This window comes from Hermetia illucens, chromosome 1, assembly GCF_905115235.1.
Source record: "Hermetia illucens chromosome 1, iHerIll2.2.curated.20191125, whole genome shotgun sequence".
In the NCBI taxonomy this organism is placed as follows: domain Eukaryota; kingdom Metazoa; phylum Arthropoda; class Insecta; order Diptera; family Stratiomyidae; genus Hermetia; species Hermetia illucens.
This window is the reverse complement of record NC_051849.1, coordinates 219,798,124-219,813,919: the sequence shown is the minus strand read 5'-3', so window position 1 is coordinate 219,813,919 and position 15,796 is coordinate 219,798,124.

The window sequence follows — 15,796 nt, the reverse complement described above, 5'->3', positions numbered from 1 at the left end:
ACAATGGAGCGTCGTCGGTTTGTACTTGCCATAAACCACTATATTCCACATGCCCCAAATATCACTCTACAATTTACTCAAGGGCTTACCCCAGGAAGTCAAACTGAAATGCGCATTCAAAGGGGATCGAACTTTGCAGCTTCGTTACGAGGCTCTCTACAACGTGGCCTGTCATATTTTCTTCTGCCTTTGCGTGCAGCTGACCCTAAGAACTGATATTTCAGACATTGCTATAGTAGAATGAATCCCCAAAGAGTGCTCATTTGGAGACCACAGGATTCTGTGTCGTATGGTCTAAAAGAGTCTCGTTTCGACCGTTTTATAAGCCTCTTATATTCTCGCTGTGAGTTCCGGAAGTTTAGGTAGTCTTCGTCTTTATTGCTATTGTAAGCATGATTTAGAAATCGTCTGGTTAATTTCCTGAGTCTTTGCAGTCCTCGGTTCCACCATGGAACCGTTTTATCACGTTGACCTCGGGGAATAGGACAAGCCTCTTTAAAGCATTCTAAAAGTGCGGTTAACAGTTCCCAAATTGATCTTCTATCGTCAAAAGAGGCCTTAGTCACCTTGGGAGCTCAATTTTGTCGTCAAGAAATTCATTGAACTTTGTACGATCCGTTTTCCTAGGATTTCGGCTGTTCACCTGTTATAGTCAGACTGAATTCTAAGTAATGGTGATATGAGAGTGAGAGTTCATCTAGCACTCGCCAGTTTCTAATCAACTGTAACAACTTTGAGTACTTCATTTCTTCTTGACCCCACGAATTTAGGGGCACACCCTACGTTCGCGGTCATCAGACCAGCTGAAGTGGTAAAATTAAATAACTTCTCTCCTCTAGGATTGTATTTGCTCCTGCCTCAACAAATATGCTGAGCGTTCGCATCGCAACCTATTAAAAGTTCAAGACCACTTGATTCTGCATATACTACCAGATCCCTTAGTTCTTATGTCGGCGGAGGACACAAGGAATCATAGGGTAAGTAAGCTGAGGCAAATATGACGTTTCTCCTCTTACCATGAACCTGGTGTTGTAAGTTGACCGCAACAAGGTCCTGGGAACAGAATTGTCTCAGCATGGTTGCCTCTAACCATTTTGACATCAGAACGGAGGCCTTCGGTCTCGAGGATCTTTCATCGAAGAAGATCCTAGTCCCCTTGACTGACATTTCTGCAACTTTGCCACCCTTGTCGGCAGGAGATAGGTGGGAGCTTTGGCATGATGCAGGTTAATTTGACTAGCTCTTATGTTTGTAACCATAAGTGCAGTCTAATATGAAAACCCCCGCTAAATGAAAAGTCCGCTGAGTTCAGTGTGGATCTGAGTGGGGTTACCAGGTTGTCTTCACCTTCCGTCGAAAGTTCCGTTTTCTTGCGTCCGATTTCTCTGGATATCGCCACATTTGGTGAGGTAGCAACTTCCATGTTCTCATTCCCAAGAAATTTCGCCTTCTTTCAAAGTGCGTTCCGTTTTCGTTGACTAGGAGACCTGTCAGATTCACGGTGTCCGGGCTACATGGACCTGTTTCCACATACCGGCGTTAGACCAGTTTCGTCCACATTACCAGCTTCCCTTTCTTCCATTTTTCCGGGTACAGGCAGAGGAGAAGGTTCTGACAGGCAAGCCTGTATTTCTTTATCTTTTGCCGCTAAAGTTTCCTTCCGCCGAACCTCCCTCTCCCGTATTTTAGAAGAGTTAGGCAACAATGTTACCGACAGGTCGGCCGTAGTCAGGTTTCCAGTTCTTTTCATTAAGGGAGTTGCTGTAATATACTTTCTGGCTGACCGCACCGTAGACACCGCGTGTTTTCCATTGAAGTGGGGAGCTTATCTTCCGCAGAGTTCTTCGTGGGGAACATGAATTTAGTGAGGTCTCCAAAATCCCTGCCTCGGCCACGACCTGATTTCTCAAAGTCGCAGGTGGATTCGAAGTTTGTGACTTCTTACCACTCGGAGAGTTACAATCCTTTGTTTCTATTTGCATATGTTTTTGAACACCCTTATTCTAATTGAAGTAATAAAAACTTGTTGTTTCTTTTTCGTTGGTGTGGGTATTTATTCTTGCAAATACCGATATTTCGGGAACCACTTGTTCCCTTCATCACCAACGAAAAAGAAACAACAAGTTTTTATTTCTTCAATTAATTAATCGTTGGAAACACCGCATAATTTCACTCTGACCCTTATTCTAGTAGTAAACTACCACAAGTTCCCCCACCATAACATAGTGGTGTCCGAGGGGGAGTACGTAGTACGAGTAGACGACTAAAACGTTAGGGACGTTATCTGACTCGGTCTTTCACCTTAAACGCACCATTGTCAAACCTTAGGTCGTTGATGAGAATGTGGCGGGTCTTACATTGTAAACCTTACAGTTGTAGAAGTTGGCAATGGAAAGGGAGAACATCTACTGAAGCATCATTGAGGATGCCATTAGACCCTTCCACATTGTTCACGGTCTCTTGCATGAAAGTGAAAAGAGAATTGTATAAACCTTGGCAAAAACGTTTGTGCTTAGAGATTCTCACCTGAAACTGTCTTGAAGAAACTAGAAAAGTGCAACGAATTAGACAACCGCTTTATCCGTGTTCATATCGACCTCAGATACAAAGATCTGGTGCTGGCCCGTGGTAGTCCTCTGTTTAATGTCTTAAGGAGTTTAGTGAAACCTTATATTAGTAATTTGAGAACCCTTGTTTTCATTGGTATTCTACCGAAGAGCACCAATTGAAGTGAAATTGTTCGTACTCTTGTCGACCTGATGATGTGTAATGCTAATCATGGAAATAGGAGATCAGGTCGATCATCCTGAGTGGCCGATAACGACCTAGCGGGCAGAGCTATCCCAAAAATCTAAATAAATTGGCTAAATTGACCGGGAAGGTCCGCCTACAAAGACTGAAGCTCTATCAAAGTGCTCGGTCGACACGTTCTTGCACGCCTCTGTGCTAGCAGGCTCGGGAATGTGGGGGGGTCCTTTGAGCGCTTTGATCCCTCACACTTCATTACTCGAAACAACGTGTCTATTCCGATGCGTGGGTCCGCACCGAATTCTAAATTCGACATTACTACGGATCTCGCGACGGCCTATCGAAGGACAAACAGAACGCGAACTAAAATTGGAAATTAAAAGAAAAGAACCAAAAACGGCTCGACCGCGCGCGTGGAGCCGTAAGTCTCCCGACCCGAGTGCCGCGATCAAGGAGGGGAAGATCCACGACGGATCACCGTCTCAATTGCTGTCTCTTCCACCTCAGATCTTGTATGAGGCGCGGCCTCTGAGGTTCCCACCCTTCCTCGACATCCTCAGGCCAGTTATTCACTTTGAGGATGTCCCTTATGGAAATTCCGCGGGAGTAAGGAGGAACGAAAGGGAGGAAGTCCTCAAACTACGATTAGATTAGTCAATCACCATTGTTCGTTGTTCAAGCAAACTTCATTACATTAATTATTGCAAAAAAAATGAAAATAAAAATAAACAATGACTTACCCAGGTGTCACTCCGAGCTCGGATTGATGCTGGTTTACTTTGTTCAAAGTTGCTTACTCTCTATTGTTAAGTAATTGCTTGGACGCCTTTCTACATTATGTTCTTATTCTAGTAACCTTAGTTTTATGTGATGCAGATGAACAGCAGCACACTGAAGTCGTCCTGACGCCAGGAAGTACACGAAACACTTTTACTGAATATTCATCCAGATATCAAAATTCCAAGCCTCAGTACAGGGAACTGAAATGACTGGGGAGGACAGTACTGCAAAAACCAGATCTACGCACGACTCCAACAAGACAGGACGAGAGATTTTGTAAGTTGAGTTTGGAATTCCGTCCTGGTCAAAATGTAGGTGGGAAAACTCAATTTACACAAGATTTTCATTTGTTTTCTGGGAGTGTTCAACTTGCACCCCGTTCACTTCAAGGAGGGAGTGTAGCAAGTCCACGAATAGTCCTGGAATGGACCCCGTCAAACATTTGCAAAATCACTGAATTCACTCAGCGAAAGTTCCACTCATCCATAAAATAACGTATCGAACCAGTTATTCCCACAAACTGTTCTGGCGCTCACGACCCTCTGCAAGTACATGCAGTTAATATGCAATCTAGTTACCAGCACCGTTCCGCGGAAATATACTCATGCACTCTTTGAAGCCGGCGTTCAACCCTTTCTTCTGAAAAACTTCACTTCCTTTGTCTGCCACTACCAAAACTTACTATTTCCTTCTGCCTTCGATCCAAAAACTTCTCTTTCCTCTGCCTTCGATCCCAAAACTTCTTTGTCCTCTGCCTTCGATTCCAAAACTCCTTTTTCCTCCCTTCAATCCCAAAAACTTCTTTGTCCTCTCCTTCGATTCCAAAAAAAAACTCCTTCTTTCGTTCTGTCCTCCAACAAAGACCAAGCACAACCCCCTGTTCTTTTTCACTGCACCGCTTCACTTTCCGCTACATCGCCTCTCTCACTAGCTAGGCAGTGTTGTGGCAACATGCGCATGCGCCTGCGGATGCGGCAAATCATTCGCCTCTTGTCAAGATCAATTCGCCCGAATGCATTCAATAATGTGCAATCTGCGGCGAACATTAAGGCAATTGCACACTATTAAATGCATTGTTGGAGCAAATTAATTAAGAAAGAGCCGAATGAGATTCCGCTCCCGTCGCGCAGCCGCGGTCACTACAGATGTGGTAGAAGATAGTTTCTATCGCACAACCAAAGCAGTCCTCTGATTTTGGTCTTAGTCATAGATTTACTGCTACCCTATCTCCTACTGGATTTCAGTGCGCAGATGCGGCTTCAAAGAAGTCCTGGAAACCTTTTTGCAGAGACGCTATACGGCCTATCGCGTCTCTAGTGAGTTATTTGCCTAAGTCTAGTTATCCAGGCAAACGAAGCGGTTTTGGAGAAGAGCTCGTGACGACTCTTGAGAGCCATCAGCCTCGTTTCCGGGCTCATCGTCTGATATCCTTGTGTGCACAGGTTTGTCAAACGAATTTGCAGCATTTCGCAATTTGCTTGAAGTGCCTTACACACGCCCTTAGGACTTACTTTTCAACATTGGGCAGAGGACCTTTATCGTGACGTTGACGGTTGTGGGGTGCCAACTGCTGCAAGGACATTTGTTAATTTCCAAGGTCGCCGGTAGTAAAGTTCGAAATTTAATTGAGACATACATAGTCAGCCATTTGGTCATCACATCTGTGGTTAGTTTAAGGCAAACCAAAGAACCTGTCCTGTTTTTAGATTGCTGAAGAACAATACTTTTAGAAACAAGGAAACTTTACCGCGAAAGATTCCCTATCGGATACTTGCAGCTTCTCTCTCAATCCTCTTCGATCGACATTTTAATGGAGTTATTATCTACATCAGATGTGCATATCAGTCCATTATCAGGATAAAGGCTCCTAGTGGTGTTGGCAACGAAATGTAATTGTCTTTCCTTTCAAGAACTTCCCCAAACTATTACAGTGAAAACAACGTCCTGTCTCCTTGGCGATTCCTCTCGTTCGTTTGTTTGCCAGCTCCACTTCCTCTGGGCCAATAATCTGATATTCTCGTGCAAGAAGTAAATCGTCATCCTCGTCGTGCGGTGCAAAAAACCAATCTATGGTCTTATCCTCAAATAACTTGAACACAAACGCCGCCACTTTATCTCCTCCAAATCCTGCAATTTAACAAATTTTCTAGTTCTTTTGTAGAACAAACATTTTCTTCCTTTTGTTGTAAATGCCACAAGATTTGGTCGAAATTGGTCATTTAAAGTAGATTTGATGTTCCGATAGGAAGACGCAAGAAAAACCAAAAAAGCAAACTGGGAAACGCTCCGAGAAGGAAGAAGGGGCGCGAGGAAGGAAGCAACCATTTGGAGGTGGGAAGCAATAGGAACGGGCGCATGCTATACGGTCATGCGAGAAACAAGCACCAAAATCGAACGGAATATGTCCGACTTTTATTCGATTCTGTAAGGGAATTTCGACAAGACAAAAGAGGATAATCATCAAGTCAGTGCACAGTCGAGGAGCAGATGAGGAAGCTGGAAAATGGGAAAAAATGGAGCTGGAAAAACAAATTATGTAGAAATCTCCTTCAAGGCACGACTTGGCTGACGCTCATCAATGCTGAATGCCACCTGCATCTTAGGTGGGAAAACCCAATAAACTCGGACACAAGGACAATTCCAGTGTTAGGGTAGATCATAAATCAAAATCAAACTTAATCCGTGTTTACCGATTGAAAGTTTACCAGGAACGCACAGGACCCAAGGAGTATCGAAATGTAGGGTAAACGCTCGCAGGATGCAATGGCAATTTGAACGTGTCACTTCCTCGTGACTAGGAGCGAGGTTCCTCCTTTTGCACTATATCCACCAATAACATAATTTAAGGATAATTGTTATCTCGTAAAAGAAGTTGAATTCCTCAAGGGAGTCCTTCGATATTTCCCTCTGTTCCACTGAGACACTTTTCCAATTGTGTTACCTCCCAACTATTCGCAGCTGGCGTCCCGCTCGATTTTGCTTCCTTACACTATCCACCCTGACTTTCCACCTTCCAAGGCTCACTCATTGTTCGATATAAAATAGGAGTAATTTGGAGATTAGCTTTTATTGACATATTCAATCCCTAATAACACTCGGTTGGTGCCAGAAGGAATGATTGCGGCGCTGTGGGACAATAAAATATGATGTTATCTCAAATAGAAATCATCGTCCCTTTTCAGATCCCCAGGATGGTGTGGTTTGAGTGGACGGTTGGCATTTGGTTTGTAAAAAAAGAAAATAGTACCGAGGTTCATTCCTGTTGGGAGTGTGGACTCTATCTCATCCCCATGCAGATAGTACGCGCACACATTTAGATGGTTTCCTGTTAAGATACACATATCTCTGGCAGGCTATGCGATTCGAAGTCTATAAAAAGAGACACGAGAAAGAAAGGACTAAATGTTTAGATGGATTCGCTTTATAGGATATGGAAGTGCAATTTGGGGAAAGTTTGATGTCGATTTACTTAAGGCTAGCCGATCGTTTAGATTCGCAATGCGTGGGAGTTCGAAGAAGTGTATCTGAGAGTGTGTGGGATTCCGGCGAGGTCGAGACGTACTTATCCTGTTTGTTACTGCCGCATTAATTGAGTTCAAAGACAGGGTCTTTTTGTTATTTCAGATAAAACGATTATAGGGATGCTTATTTTTCGTTTTTGTTGATATGTAAGGGATTAGTACAGATAAAAGTGCCTGTCTGAGGAGCACGCTGTATTAGAAAAAAATTTATGGTGTTGATGTTGCCTATTCAAGGGCTTCCCGCCTATGGTGTTCGCAGGCTTTAGCGAATCTTAGAACATTCTCCGGAAGCAGAGAGTGTGCAGATTCTTCATTGAAGAAAACCTTGTCAAGGTGTCTTCGTTTGAGATCTGAGGATGCCGGGCAGCTGCATAACAAGTGCAGGACCGTTTCTTCCTCCTCCTCACATTGGCTGCACACAGCCGAAACCACTACCCCAATCTTTTTAATATGGTAGTTTAAGGGGCAGTGTCCCGTCAAAAGCCCTACTAGGGTTTTCATGTCCCTCTTCTCAAGGGACAACAAAAATGCCGCTCTAGTGGCCCTAGGATCCTTCACAAGGATTTTCGTTTGCCGGCAAGAGTCCAAATTTCTCCACTTGGTTGCGTGAATCCTTGCAATTTCACCCTTCAGAGTAGACTTGACAGTAGATGGTCGGATTCCAAGAGCTGGTTCTGGCCCCACCATTATGGATCCAGACCCTCGGCGAGCCAGTCTGTCAGCCTCCTCATTACCGGCGATGTTAGAGTGCCCCGGCACCCACATCAGGAATGTTTCGTTCAGTCGGCCAAGTTTCAGCAGCACCTGATGACAACTCCACACCAACTGGCTTGATATGTTGTTGCCATTTAGTGCTGATAATGCCGCCCGACTGTCGGAACAGATTCGAATTATGCGACCCCTCCATTTCTGTCGCAGACATTCTTCTGCTGCCAATGAAATGGGATATCTCCGTCTGGAATATGGTCGTCATTTTTCCGAGGGGTCGGGCCATATTCTCCGAGAACACCCCTGCGCCTGATCCATCCTCCATGACTGACCCGTCGGTGAAGATTATTAGTTCTGTAATCTGAAAAGACTCATGACCACTTCTCGACCATTCTTCTCTTTCGGTAATTACGACAGTGTATGTCTTTTCAAAGACGAATCTGGAAACCATATGATCGGTCGGCATCAGGGCTACCGGATATTTTTCAAGGAATTTCCAGATAGACGCATGACCGTTTGATTGGCCGCCTTTCCACGCCCCAATGGTATCGAGCCTATATGCCTCGTTGGCTGCTTTCCGTTTTACCTCCGGGTACATTTAGGATAGCTTCAAGTGCCGCAGTCGGCGTAGCACTCATTGCTCTAGTAATACTTAGGCAACCAATTCTCTGAATCTGCGTTAGCAGCTCTCTGCTGTTAGCAAAGTTCAGTCTTGGCCACCAGACGATGCATGCATACATCAAAATGGGTTTTATACTGGATGTTTACATCCAGTATATCCGTTTAGGTGAAAGTCCCCAGGTCTTCCCTATCGCATTCCTACAGCACCAGAGCAATCTGCAGGATTTCTGATATTGTTCCTGGATATGATGCTTCCATGTTAACTTGGAGTCGAAATGTACTCCTAAGTACTTGACTGTTTGTGCCAGCTGGATTTCCGGCCTTGCTAAGGTGGGTAGCGTATAGCTGCCCCACCTGACGTTCCTAGTGAACATAACTAGTCCAGTCTTCCTAGCGTTCACCCTGAGTCCATTGCGGAGGCACCAGCTGTGGATTACATGCAGAGTTGCATTCAAGCGGTCACATACTGTGTCCGCAAACTTGCCGGTAATTATTACGGTTAGGTCGTCCGCAAATGCTTGCGCGAAGACTTTTTTGTCCTCCAGGAGCCACAGCGGGGTATTCATTACCAAGAGCCATAACAGTAGAGAGAGAACCCCTCCCTGTGGACAGCCCCTGAGACATCCTGCTTCAATAGACTTCTGGCCGACCGATATGTGGATTTTTCTCCACTCTAGCATGTGAAATATCCAACTGATTAGCAGCGGTTCGATTCCATGCCGCAAATGAGGCATAATTAAAGGCACCTTCGATGTCCATGAATGCGCCCAAGGCGTATTCTTTTCCGGACATCGCCTTTTCAATTTTTGTCGTAAGTTCATGGAGTGCTGTCTCCGTGGATTTGCCTTTCTGGTAGTCGTGTTGTCTATGGTGAAGTGGCCACTTAGGAATGTGTGTACCCCTTATGAACCGATCTACAAGTCTTTCTAGTCCTTTTAGCAGAAAGGACGTTAGGCTGATCGCTCGAAAGCTTTTTGCGTCTGGATAAGTGGGTTTTCCTGGTTTGGGAATGAACAACACCTTCACATCCCGCTATTTGATTGGAATATAAGCGTGTGCTAGGCATGCACGATATAGATTCCGAATGTGTAGACCCAGGGCATCCATTCCTTCTATTACTAGCGCAGGGATGATGCCATCCGGACCTGCAGACTTGTATCTATGGAACGAGTTAAATGCCCATTTCGCTCGCTCCAGTGATACTACTTTGCATGTCAGATTTCAGTCTCTCGGTTGAGGGCTGTATGCACCTGTTGGCCCCGAGATCAGATTTTGCTGCCTGGGAAGTGTACTTCAAGCAAATGATTTGCCGTTTCTTCATCGCTTTCTGTATACTTCCCATTTTGCAAACGTAAATAACCCAGTTTCTGGCTAGGTTCTTTGACCAGAATCCGCTTCAGCTTTGAGGTTGCCTCAAGAGAGCTAGTCTCTTCGCAAAAGCGTCTCCAAGATGATCGTTTAGCCGATCTTATGCTCTTCTTTAGATCCTTCTGTGTCTCTTTGTAGCGATTCCAGCTAGTGCTTGATTCACCCTTCAGAGCACGATTAAGGAGCATCCTTGTCGTTCTCCTCTGTTTTGCCAAATCCGAGTTCCACCATGGTGTTTTACTCTTCTTTGGCATCTTGAGTGGATAGCTTTCTTCAAAAGCTTCTCTCATGCTAGTTGTGATCATCTGGGTTGTCTTCTCAATTCTAGCAATGGATTTGATGCGCTTCCCAGGGATCGTGACTCGGGCGTCTCAATTCTATTTGATACATCACCCAATCTCTCTTCCTCGGATTCCGAAATGGAGTGGGTGGAGGTGGACCCATGCCCATAACGAAATCAATGCGTCTGTGATCCGAGAGTGTGATATCGTTTGATACTCTCCCTCTCCGATCAGAGCCGCGATGTCAGGAGATGGCACCGTGATGTCGATGACCTCTCGCCTGACCACGTTGAAGAAAGTGGGTTCATTACCCACATTTAGGATCTGCAAGTCGGTTCCTACTAGATACTCCAGTAGTCTCGATCCTCTTGCATTGATGTTCGAACTTCCCCAGCATATGTGGTGAGCGTTGACATCACATCCTGCTATTACCCCCATGCCTCTACTTTTGGCATATTGGATAGCTCTGATGAATGTTCCACTGGGAACGTCTTCTGCGTCGTATGGTATGACATATAGTGAAAAAGCGGAAAATGTCAATGCTCATTGGACATAGCATACGAGGTTAGACAATTAAGTAATGAGATTGATTTTATTGCCGCGCTTGTGGTTAACCTGCAACCTTCAAATTCCCTTCCCCTTTCCCGGCATCCTTCCTCTCTTCATTGATATATTCACCATCTCTCTAGTTTGTTTAGTTGGCCTGCTGTGTCGTGTTGAGTAGACGTTTGTTGGTGGGGCTCGTCACGAAAATGGAGGAACGAAATTTAGAGCAAAGCGCCAGATTGGGCGAAACAGCTTCGAAAACGTACGCTAAAATTGTAAAAGTGCATGGTGATAGTGCTGTTAGTCGTGCCTAGGTATTTCGATGGCATAAAGAGTTTTAGGAGGGGCGTGAAAGTGTGGAAGACGAGGCGCGGCGTGGTAGACCAGTTGAGGTGCAGACTGGCGCGAATGGGCAGCGTGTGCGCGCCCTATCCGTGAAGATCGGTGTTTATCAGTTCGAATGTTGGCCTCGGAACTGGGCATGAACCGTGAAACAGTCAGACAAATTTCAACAGGCGATTTCGGGATGAAAAAGTTGTGCGCGAAGATGGTTCCAAAGAACGTTTCTGAAGAGTAAAAGCAGCATCGAATGACCGTCGCAGAAGACTGTTTGGAACAAGTGGAAAACGGTCCCACGCTGCTTGATCGAGTTATTACAGGTGATGACAGTTGGTTTTTCCAATACGACCCGGAAACCAAACGTCAAAGCTCACGACCGAAAAAGCTCGCATGAGCAAGTCGAAGGTGAAAACGATGATTATTACCTTTTCCGATAGCCGTGGAATCATCCACAAAGAATTTGTTCCACCGGGCAAACTGTAAATCAAGTCTACTATCGCCAAGTACTCGAAAGATTGCGAAAACGACTCAACAGGGTCCGCCAAAGCATTGCTTGTAACTGGATCCTTCACCACGACAACGCGCTGGGCCACACCGCCCTCAGCGTGTCCCAGTATTTAGCCTCTAAAGGGATCGCCGTGTTTCAACAGCCGCCTTACTCGCCCGATATGTCACCCTGCGACACTTTTTTTTCCCTGAAACAAAATCGGTGGTCAAAGAGTCAATTACGGGCATCCAAGCAGCCGTGACGAGGGTACCCGCGGACATGTGGAAAGAGTGGAAAACCCGCTGGAATCGCTGTATATCTGCGCAAGGGGACTACTTTGAAGGGTATCGCAGAGCTGTAGAATAATTTTTAAATATACGGTTTTTATGGAATCAGTCTCATTACTTAATTGTCTAACCTCGTATGCCACCCGAAACAAAACAAAATAGTACTTCGTGCTGGTAAACGAGGAGATGAGAGTTTTTAGGCTCCGGTGGACGGGAATGAACGAGGTTTTTGGAGCAAAGGGCAGTCCTTTCTTTTTGTAATAGCAATCCGAGAAGGGGCTAACTTTTTCTCCATTTGGGACTGTACAAGGACAGTGACCAAAGGCGAGAGGGATGAAGAAGATTGTGTAATTGAGGTGACTTAGATTGGGGAGCCTAATTCGTAGAAGGAGTGACCTTAATTCAGCGGAGAAATTACTGGTTACAGAGATCTCATATTGTACAAGCTAATTAATGTTGATTGACTTAATCTAGACTAGGCAATATATAGTGAAGGTGATCGATACCTGCGCGAGGATTGACTGCGGAACATTGGCCGGACGCGGTTGGCCTCTGCAAAAGTCCGGGAAGAGCTTTGATAAAAGGAGGAGGGGAGTCGTGATGGTTGAGAGGGGAGTTACTGTCCCATAGGAGGTGTGAGTGTTGATCCCCCGCTTATGCCGATGCGTTGGAGTACGCATTGATGTAATTGGGGTTTATATGTTGCTCGGCTGGAGGAGTTAGCCGGCCGCTCTCCCCTCTCTGAGTTTGTCCTTTTGTCTGTGGATGAGAAAGTTGCGGTGTTGAATGAGTGGATGTGTAGTGTGAATGATGACATGCTGACGAAGCCCGAACGAAGGGCTCGGAAGCATGTCTCGTGGTGGACGAATGCTCTCCGTGAAAAGAGGAGGGAAGTCCGGCGCCTGAGGAAGAGATTCCAAAGGGCGCGCCGTCTGTGTGTTGTCCATCCGGATGTTGATGTTGACCAGCTTAGGCTCGCCTATAGGCGAGGTGTCCTGTCTTATAAAGATTTGTTGAGGCAGTCGAAAGTAGAGGACTGGAGGCGATTCGTTGGTGAGCGTTGTGATGACCCTTGGGGTAGGGTCTACCGGATATGCAGAGGGAAAGGTAGTCATGACATAGCCGGCATCAGGGGAACGGTGAACCTATGCTGACTTGGCATGACAGTGTTTGTGCTTTGCTGGGTGAATTGTTTCTGAGATCCGAGCCTTCGGTGTCTCCTGACGGTCGCTCTCAGGAAGGAGAAGAAATTCCTCCCCTGAGATGTTGTGAGATCGAGGAGAGCATGGCGAGGCTCAGGTCTCGGAAGTTACCTGGCTGGGATGGGATGACTGGCGAGAAGTGCAAAGCCATCTGGCAAGCCATTCCATCTCATGTCCAGTGTCTGTTTGAGTGTTGTTTTCGGGAGGGCTATTTCCCTGCATTCTGGAAGACTGCCAGGGTTGTTGTGCTCCTGAAGTCGCCGGAGAAGGATAAGAGTAATCCTCCTGTTGCCTACGCGGATGATCTCCTCATTACTGTTGAGGGGAACACTCGGCCTGAGGTCGAGCAGCAGGGTACTGAGTACATGCGCATCGTTAACTCGTGGTTTTTAAAGGTCGGTGTCGCGGTCTCCACGGGAAAACTTTAAAAACTTTAAAAACGTTAAACTCAATTGAGTTCCATTGAAATACCGGAAGAAAGTGACGTGCTTGGGAGTCACGATCGCGGAACGGATGTACTTGACTCCGCACCTGCGTGAGCTCAAGCCACGGTTGACTAAATTGGAGTGTATGCTGAGGCGAGTGATGAGGTGTGAGTGGGGTCTAAGCAGGAGAGCTGCTAGATCCATTTATGTGGGGCTCTTTTTGGCATGTTGTACGTACAAAGGGGTCCCCTTTGTTGTATGATTTTGCGTTGACGGTGCAAGGCAGGCAGCTGCTCTACTCTTGCCAGCGAGTGGCGTTGTTATCGTGTCTTCCTGTATGTCGTACGGTCTCGACCGACGCCATGCAGGTTTTGTTGGGTATTCCTCCTCTTGATCTGGAGGTAGTCCGGCGTGCCACGGCCTACAGGATCAGGAGGGGCGTGCCTTTGCTGCAAACAGATCTTGTAGATAGTAATCAGATTAAAGGGCTAGGGCCGCTTGCGGTCAAAAAGGTGTTAGACGTGAGTGTAACATCTAAGTGGCAGCTTAGATGGAACGAATGTGGGAAAGGTCGGGTCACATAAAAGTACGTCAGATATGTGTCTGCCAGAGGAAGTTCTGTCGTGGACTTTGGGCTTGAGATGGGCTTCCTCCTGACGGGGCATGGCAGCTGGAATGAGTTTCTCTTCAAGCGTAACCTTCCTTCCAGTCGGGGTTGTGTTCTGTGTGGGGCTGACTCAGAGGACTGGTTCCATGTTCTCTGTGTCTGTCCGGCGTACTGTGACATCCGCAATCTAGACGACATGGGCGTTCGTGTGGTGGACGGTATCTTTGATTTTAGCCAGTGCCTTGCTAGCAGTGAGACGCTTCGATGTGCTAATGTTTTCGCGCGTGCTGCCTTCCAACGAAGGAGGGAGTTTCTCGACGCTGCTTCGCCTGCGGTTGTTGGGTGAATGGCCTTAGTGGCCATGGTGGATAGCCACCAGTCCTGTGTGTTATGTGTTTGTGTGTTTTGTGTTTGTGTTGTCTTGTGATGTCCTTTGTGTTGTGTTGTATGCAGAGCGGTAGTTAGCTGGTGAAAGGTTCCGTTGCGGTTCTCCGCCTCGGGCTGATTCCAGTTAACCCGTTGGGGAGTTCCGTCCCCACGTACTCAAGGAGGGCGATCAGACCCGAGTCTGCAAGGGACTCATATGAAGTGGCTTCGGCCACGAAGCCTCACCGGAGGTTATCTGGTACCATGGGAACCGAGACGGCCCTCTGAGAGCATATGCTCTAGGAGAATTCCTGGAGGATGTGTTCTCGGCCCGGTTATTTGCGGTTGGCCCCCTAGTGGGAGTTTCATGGTGGTTCATGGTTATGCCTACATCGCGGGCAGAGCTCCTCGGAGCTCGAGCGTGGAGTTGCGCTGTACAACTCGAGTGCCGTACCCCTTAGTTGCGGTAGAGGTGTTAGATAGGCCTCGCATCCACTGGTATGAATGCTGAGCCTGCACTCAGTATAAACCAGGACCGCTGTGCTTGCATGGCGGGGCTCTAATTGTGGTCACAAATTCAATCCGTGTCCGAAGAAGACCGTGGGATTATGCCTACACGGCAGGTACTCACGTAAAACCCCCAGGATTTTCATGTCCCATAGGAGGGCCAGCTCTGACACAAAGTACCTCCGATCGTCCAAAGAGGCGTTACGAGTAGCAAGATTTTTTTATCAGTGGATTAGGGTGGGTCAGTCACTTTTTCAGTCTGACACGTGACAGTTTGGTCATATACGAATTATGGGATAAACCCCCGGAGAGGACGTACAGGAGAGAATATTTTCGGGAATTTTAGGTTCGATCTTCCGTATTTGGCCATACACTTCCTAAGGATCGTCCTTTCGAAGCGTTGGATGATTTCGGTTACGTTGGGTGACATGGTAGCCGGTGCTGGGAAACCATAGGTTAGGATTGGTCGAATTAGGGTTTTGTATAAGACGGCAAGAAACAGGGCGCGAGAGGGAAGGAGGTTTTTCAGGGCAGCTGAGGCCTTAAAAGCTTGGGCTATAGGTGATCTGACGTGGGGGTTGGATTTAAGTTTGTTGTTGAGAGGGATCCCAGGGAGGGAATGCCAAAATCAAATTGGCTTGAGAGTGTGATTGGTAATATGTAGTTGAAGGTTTTTACTTTCTGACACTATGCGCTTGTGGCCCTTTCCGCTGGGGTTTCTGAAGCAAATAACCTCAGACCTATGAGAATTAACGGTGAGGATCCACCTGCTGAAATAAGCAATGACTCTATTGGTTAGGTGTTTAAGAGAGAGAAGCGAGTGTGGGCTCGAGCGCACTCGCGTACAGGATGGTCTCGTCCGCAAAGAGGATTTCTCCTGATGCTGGTTTGCGATTGTCGGTGGGGAGAAAGAGCGGGCTTGGGGCAGCCTGGGCTGCCGTTGGCGTGGTGGAAAAGTTTACGGGGGCAGAGGAATATCGTGGAGGAAGATGTTAAAAAGTTT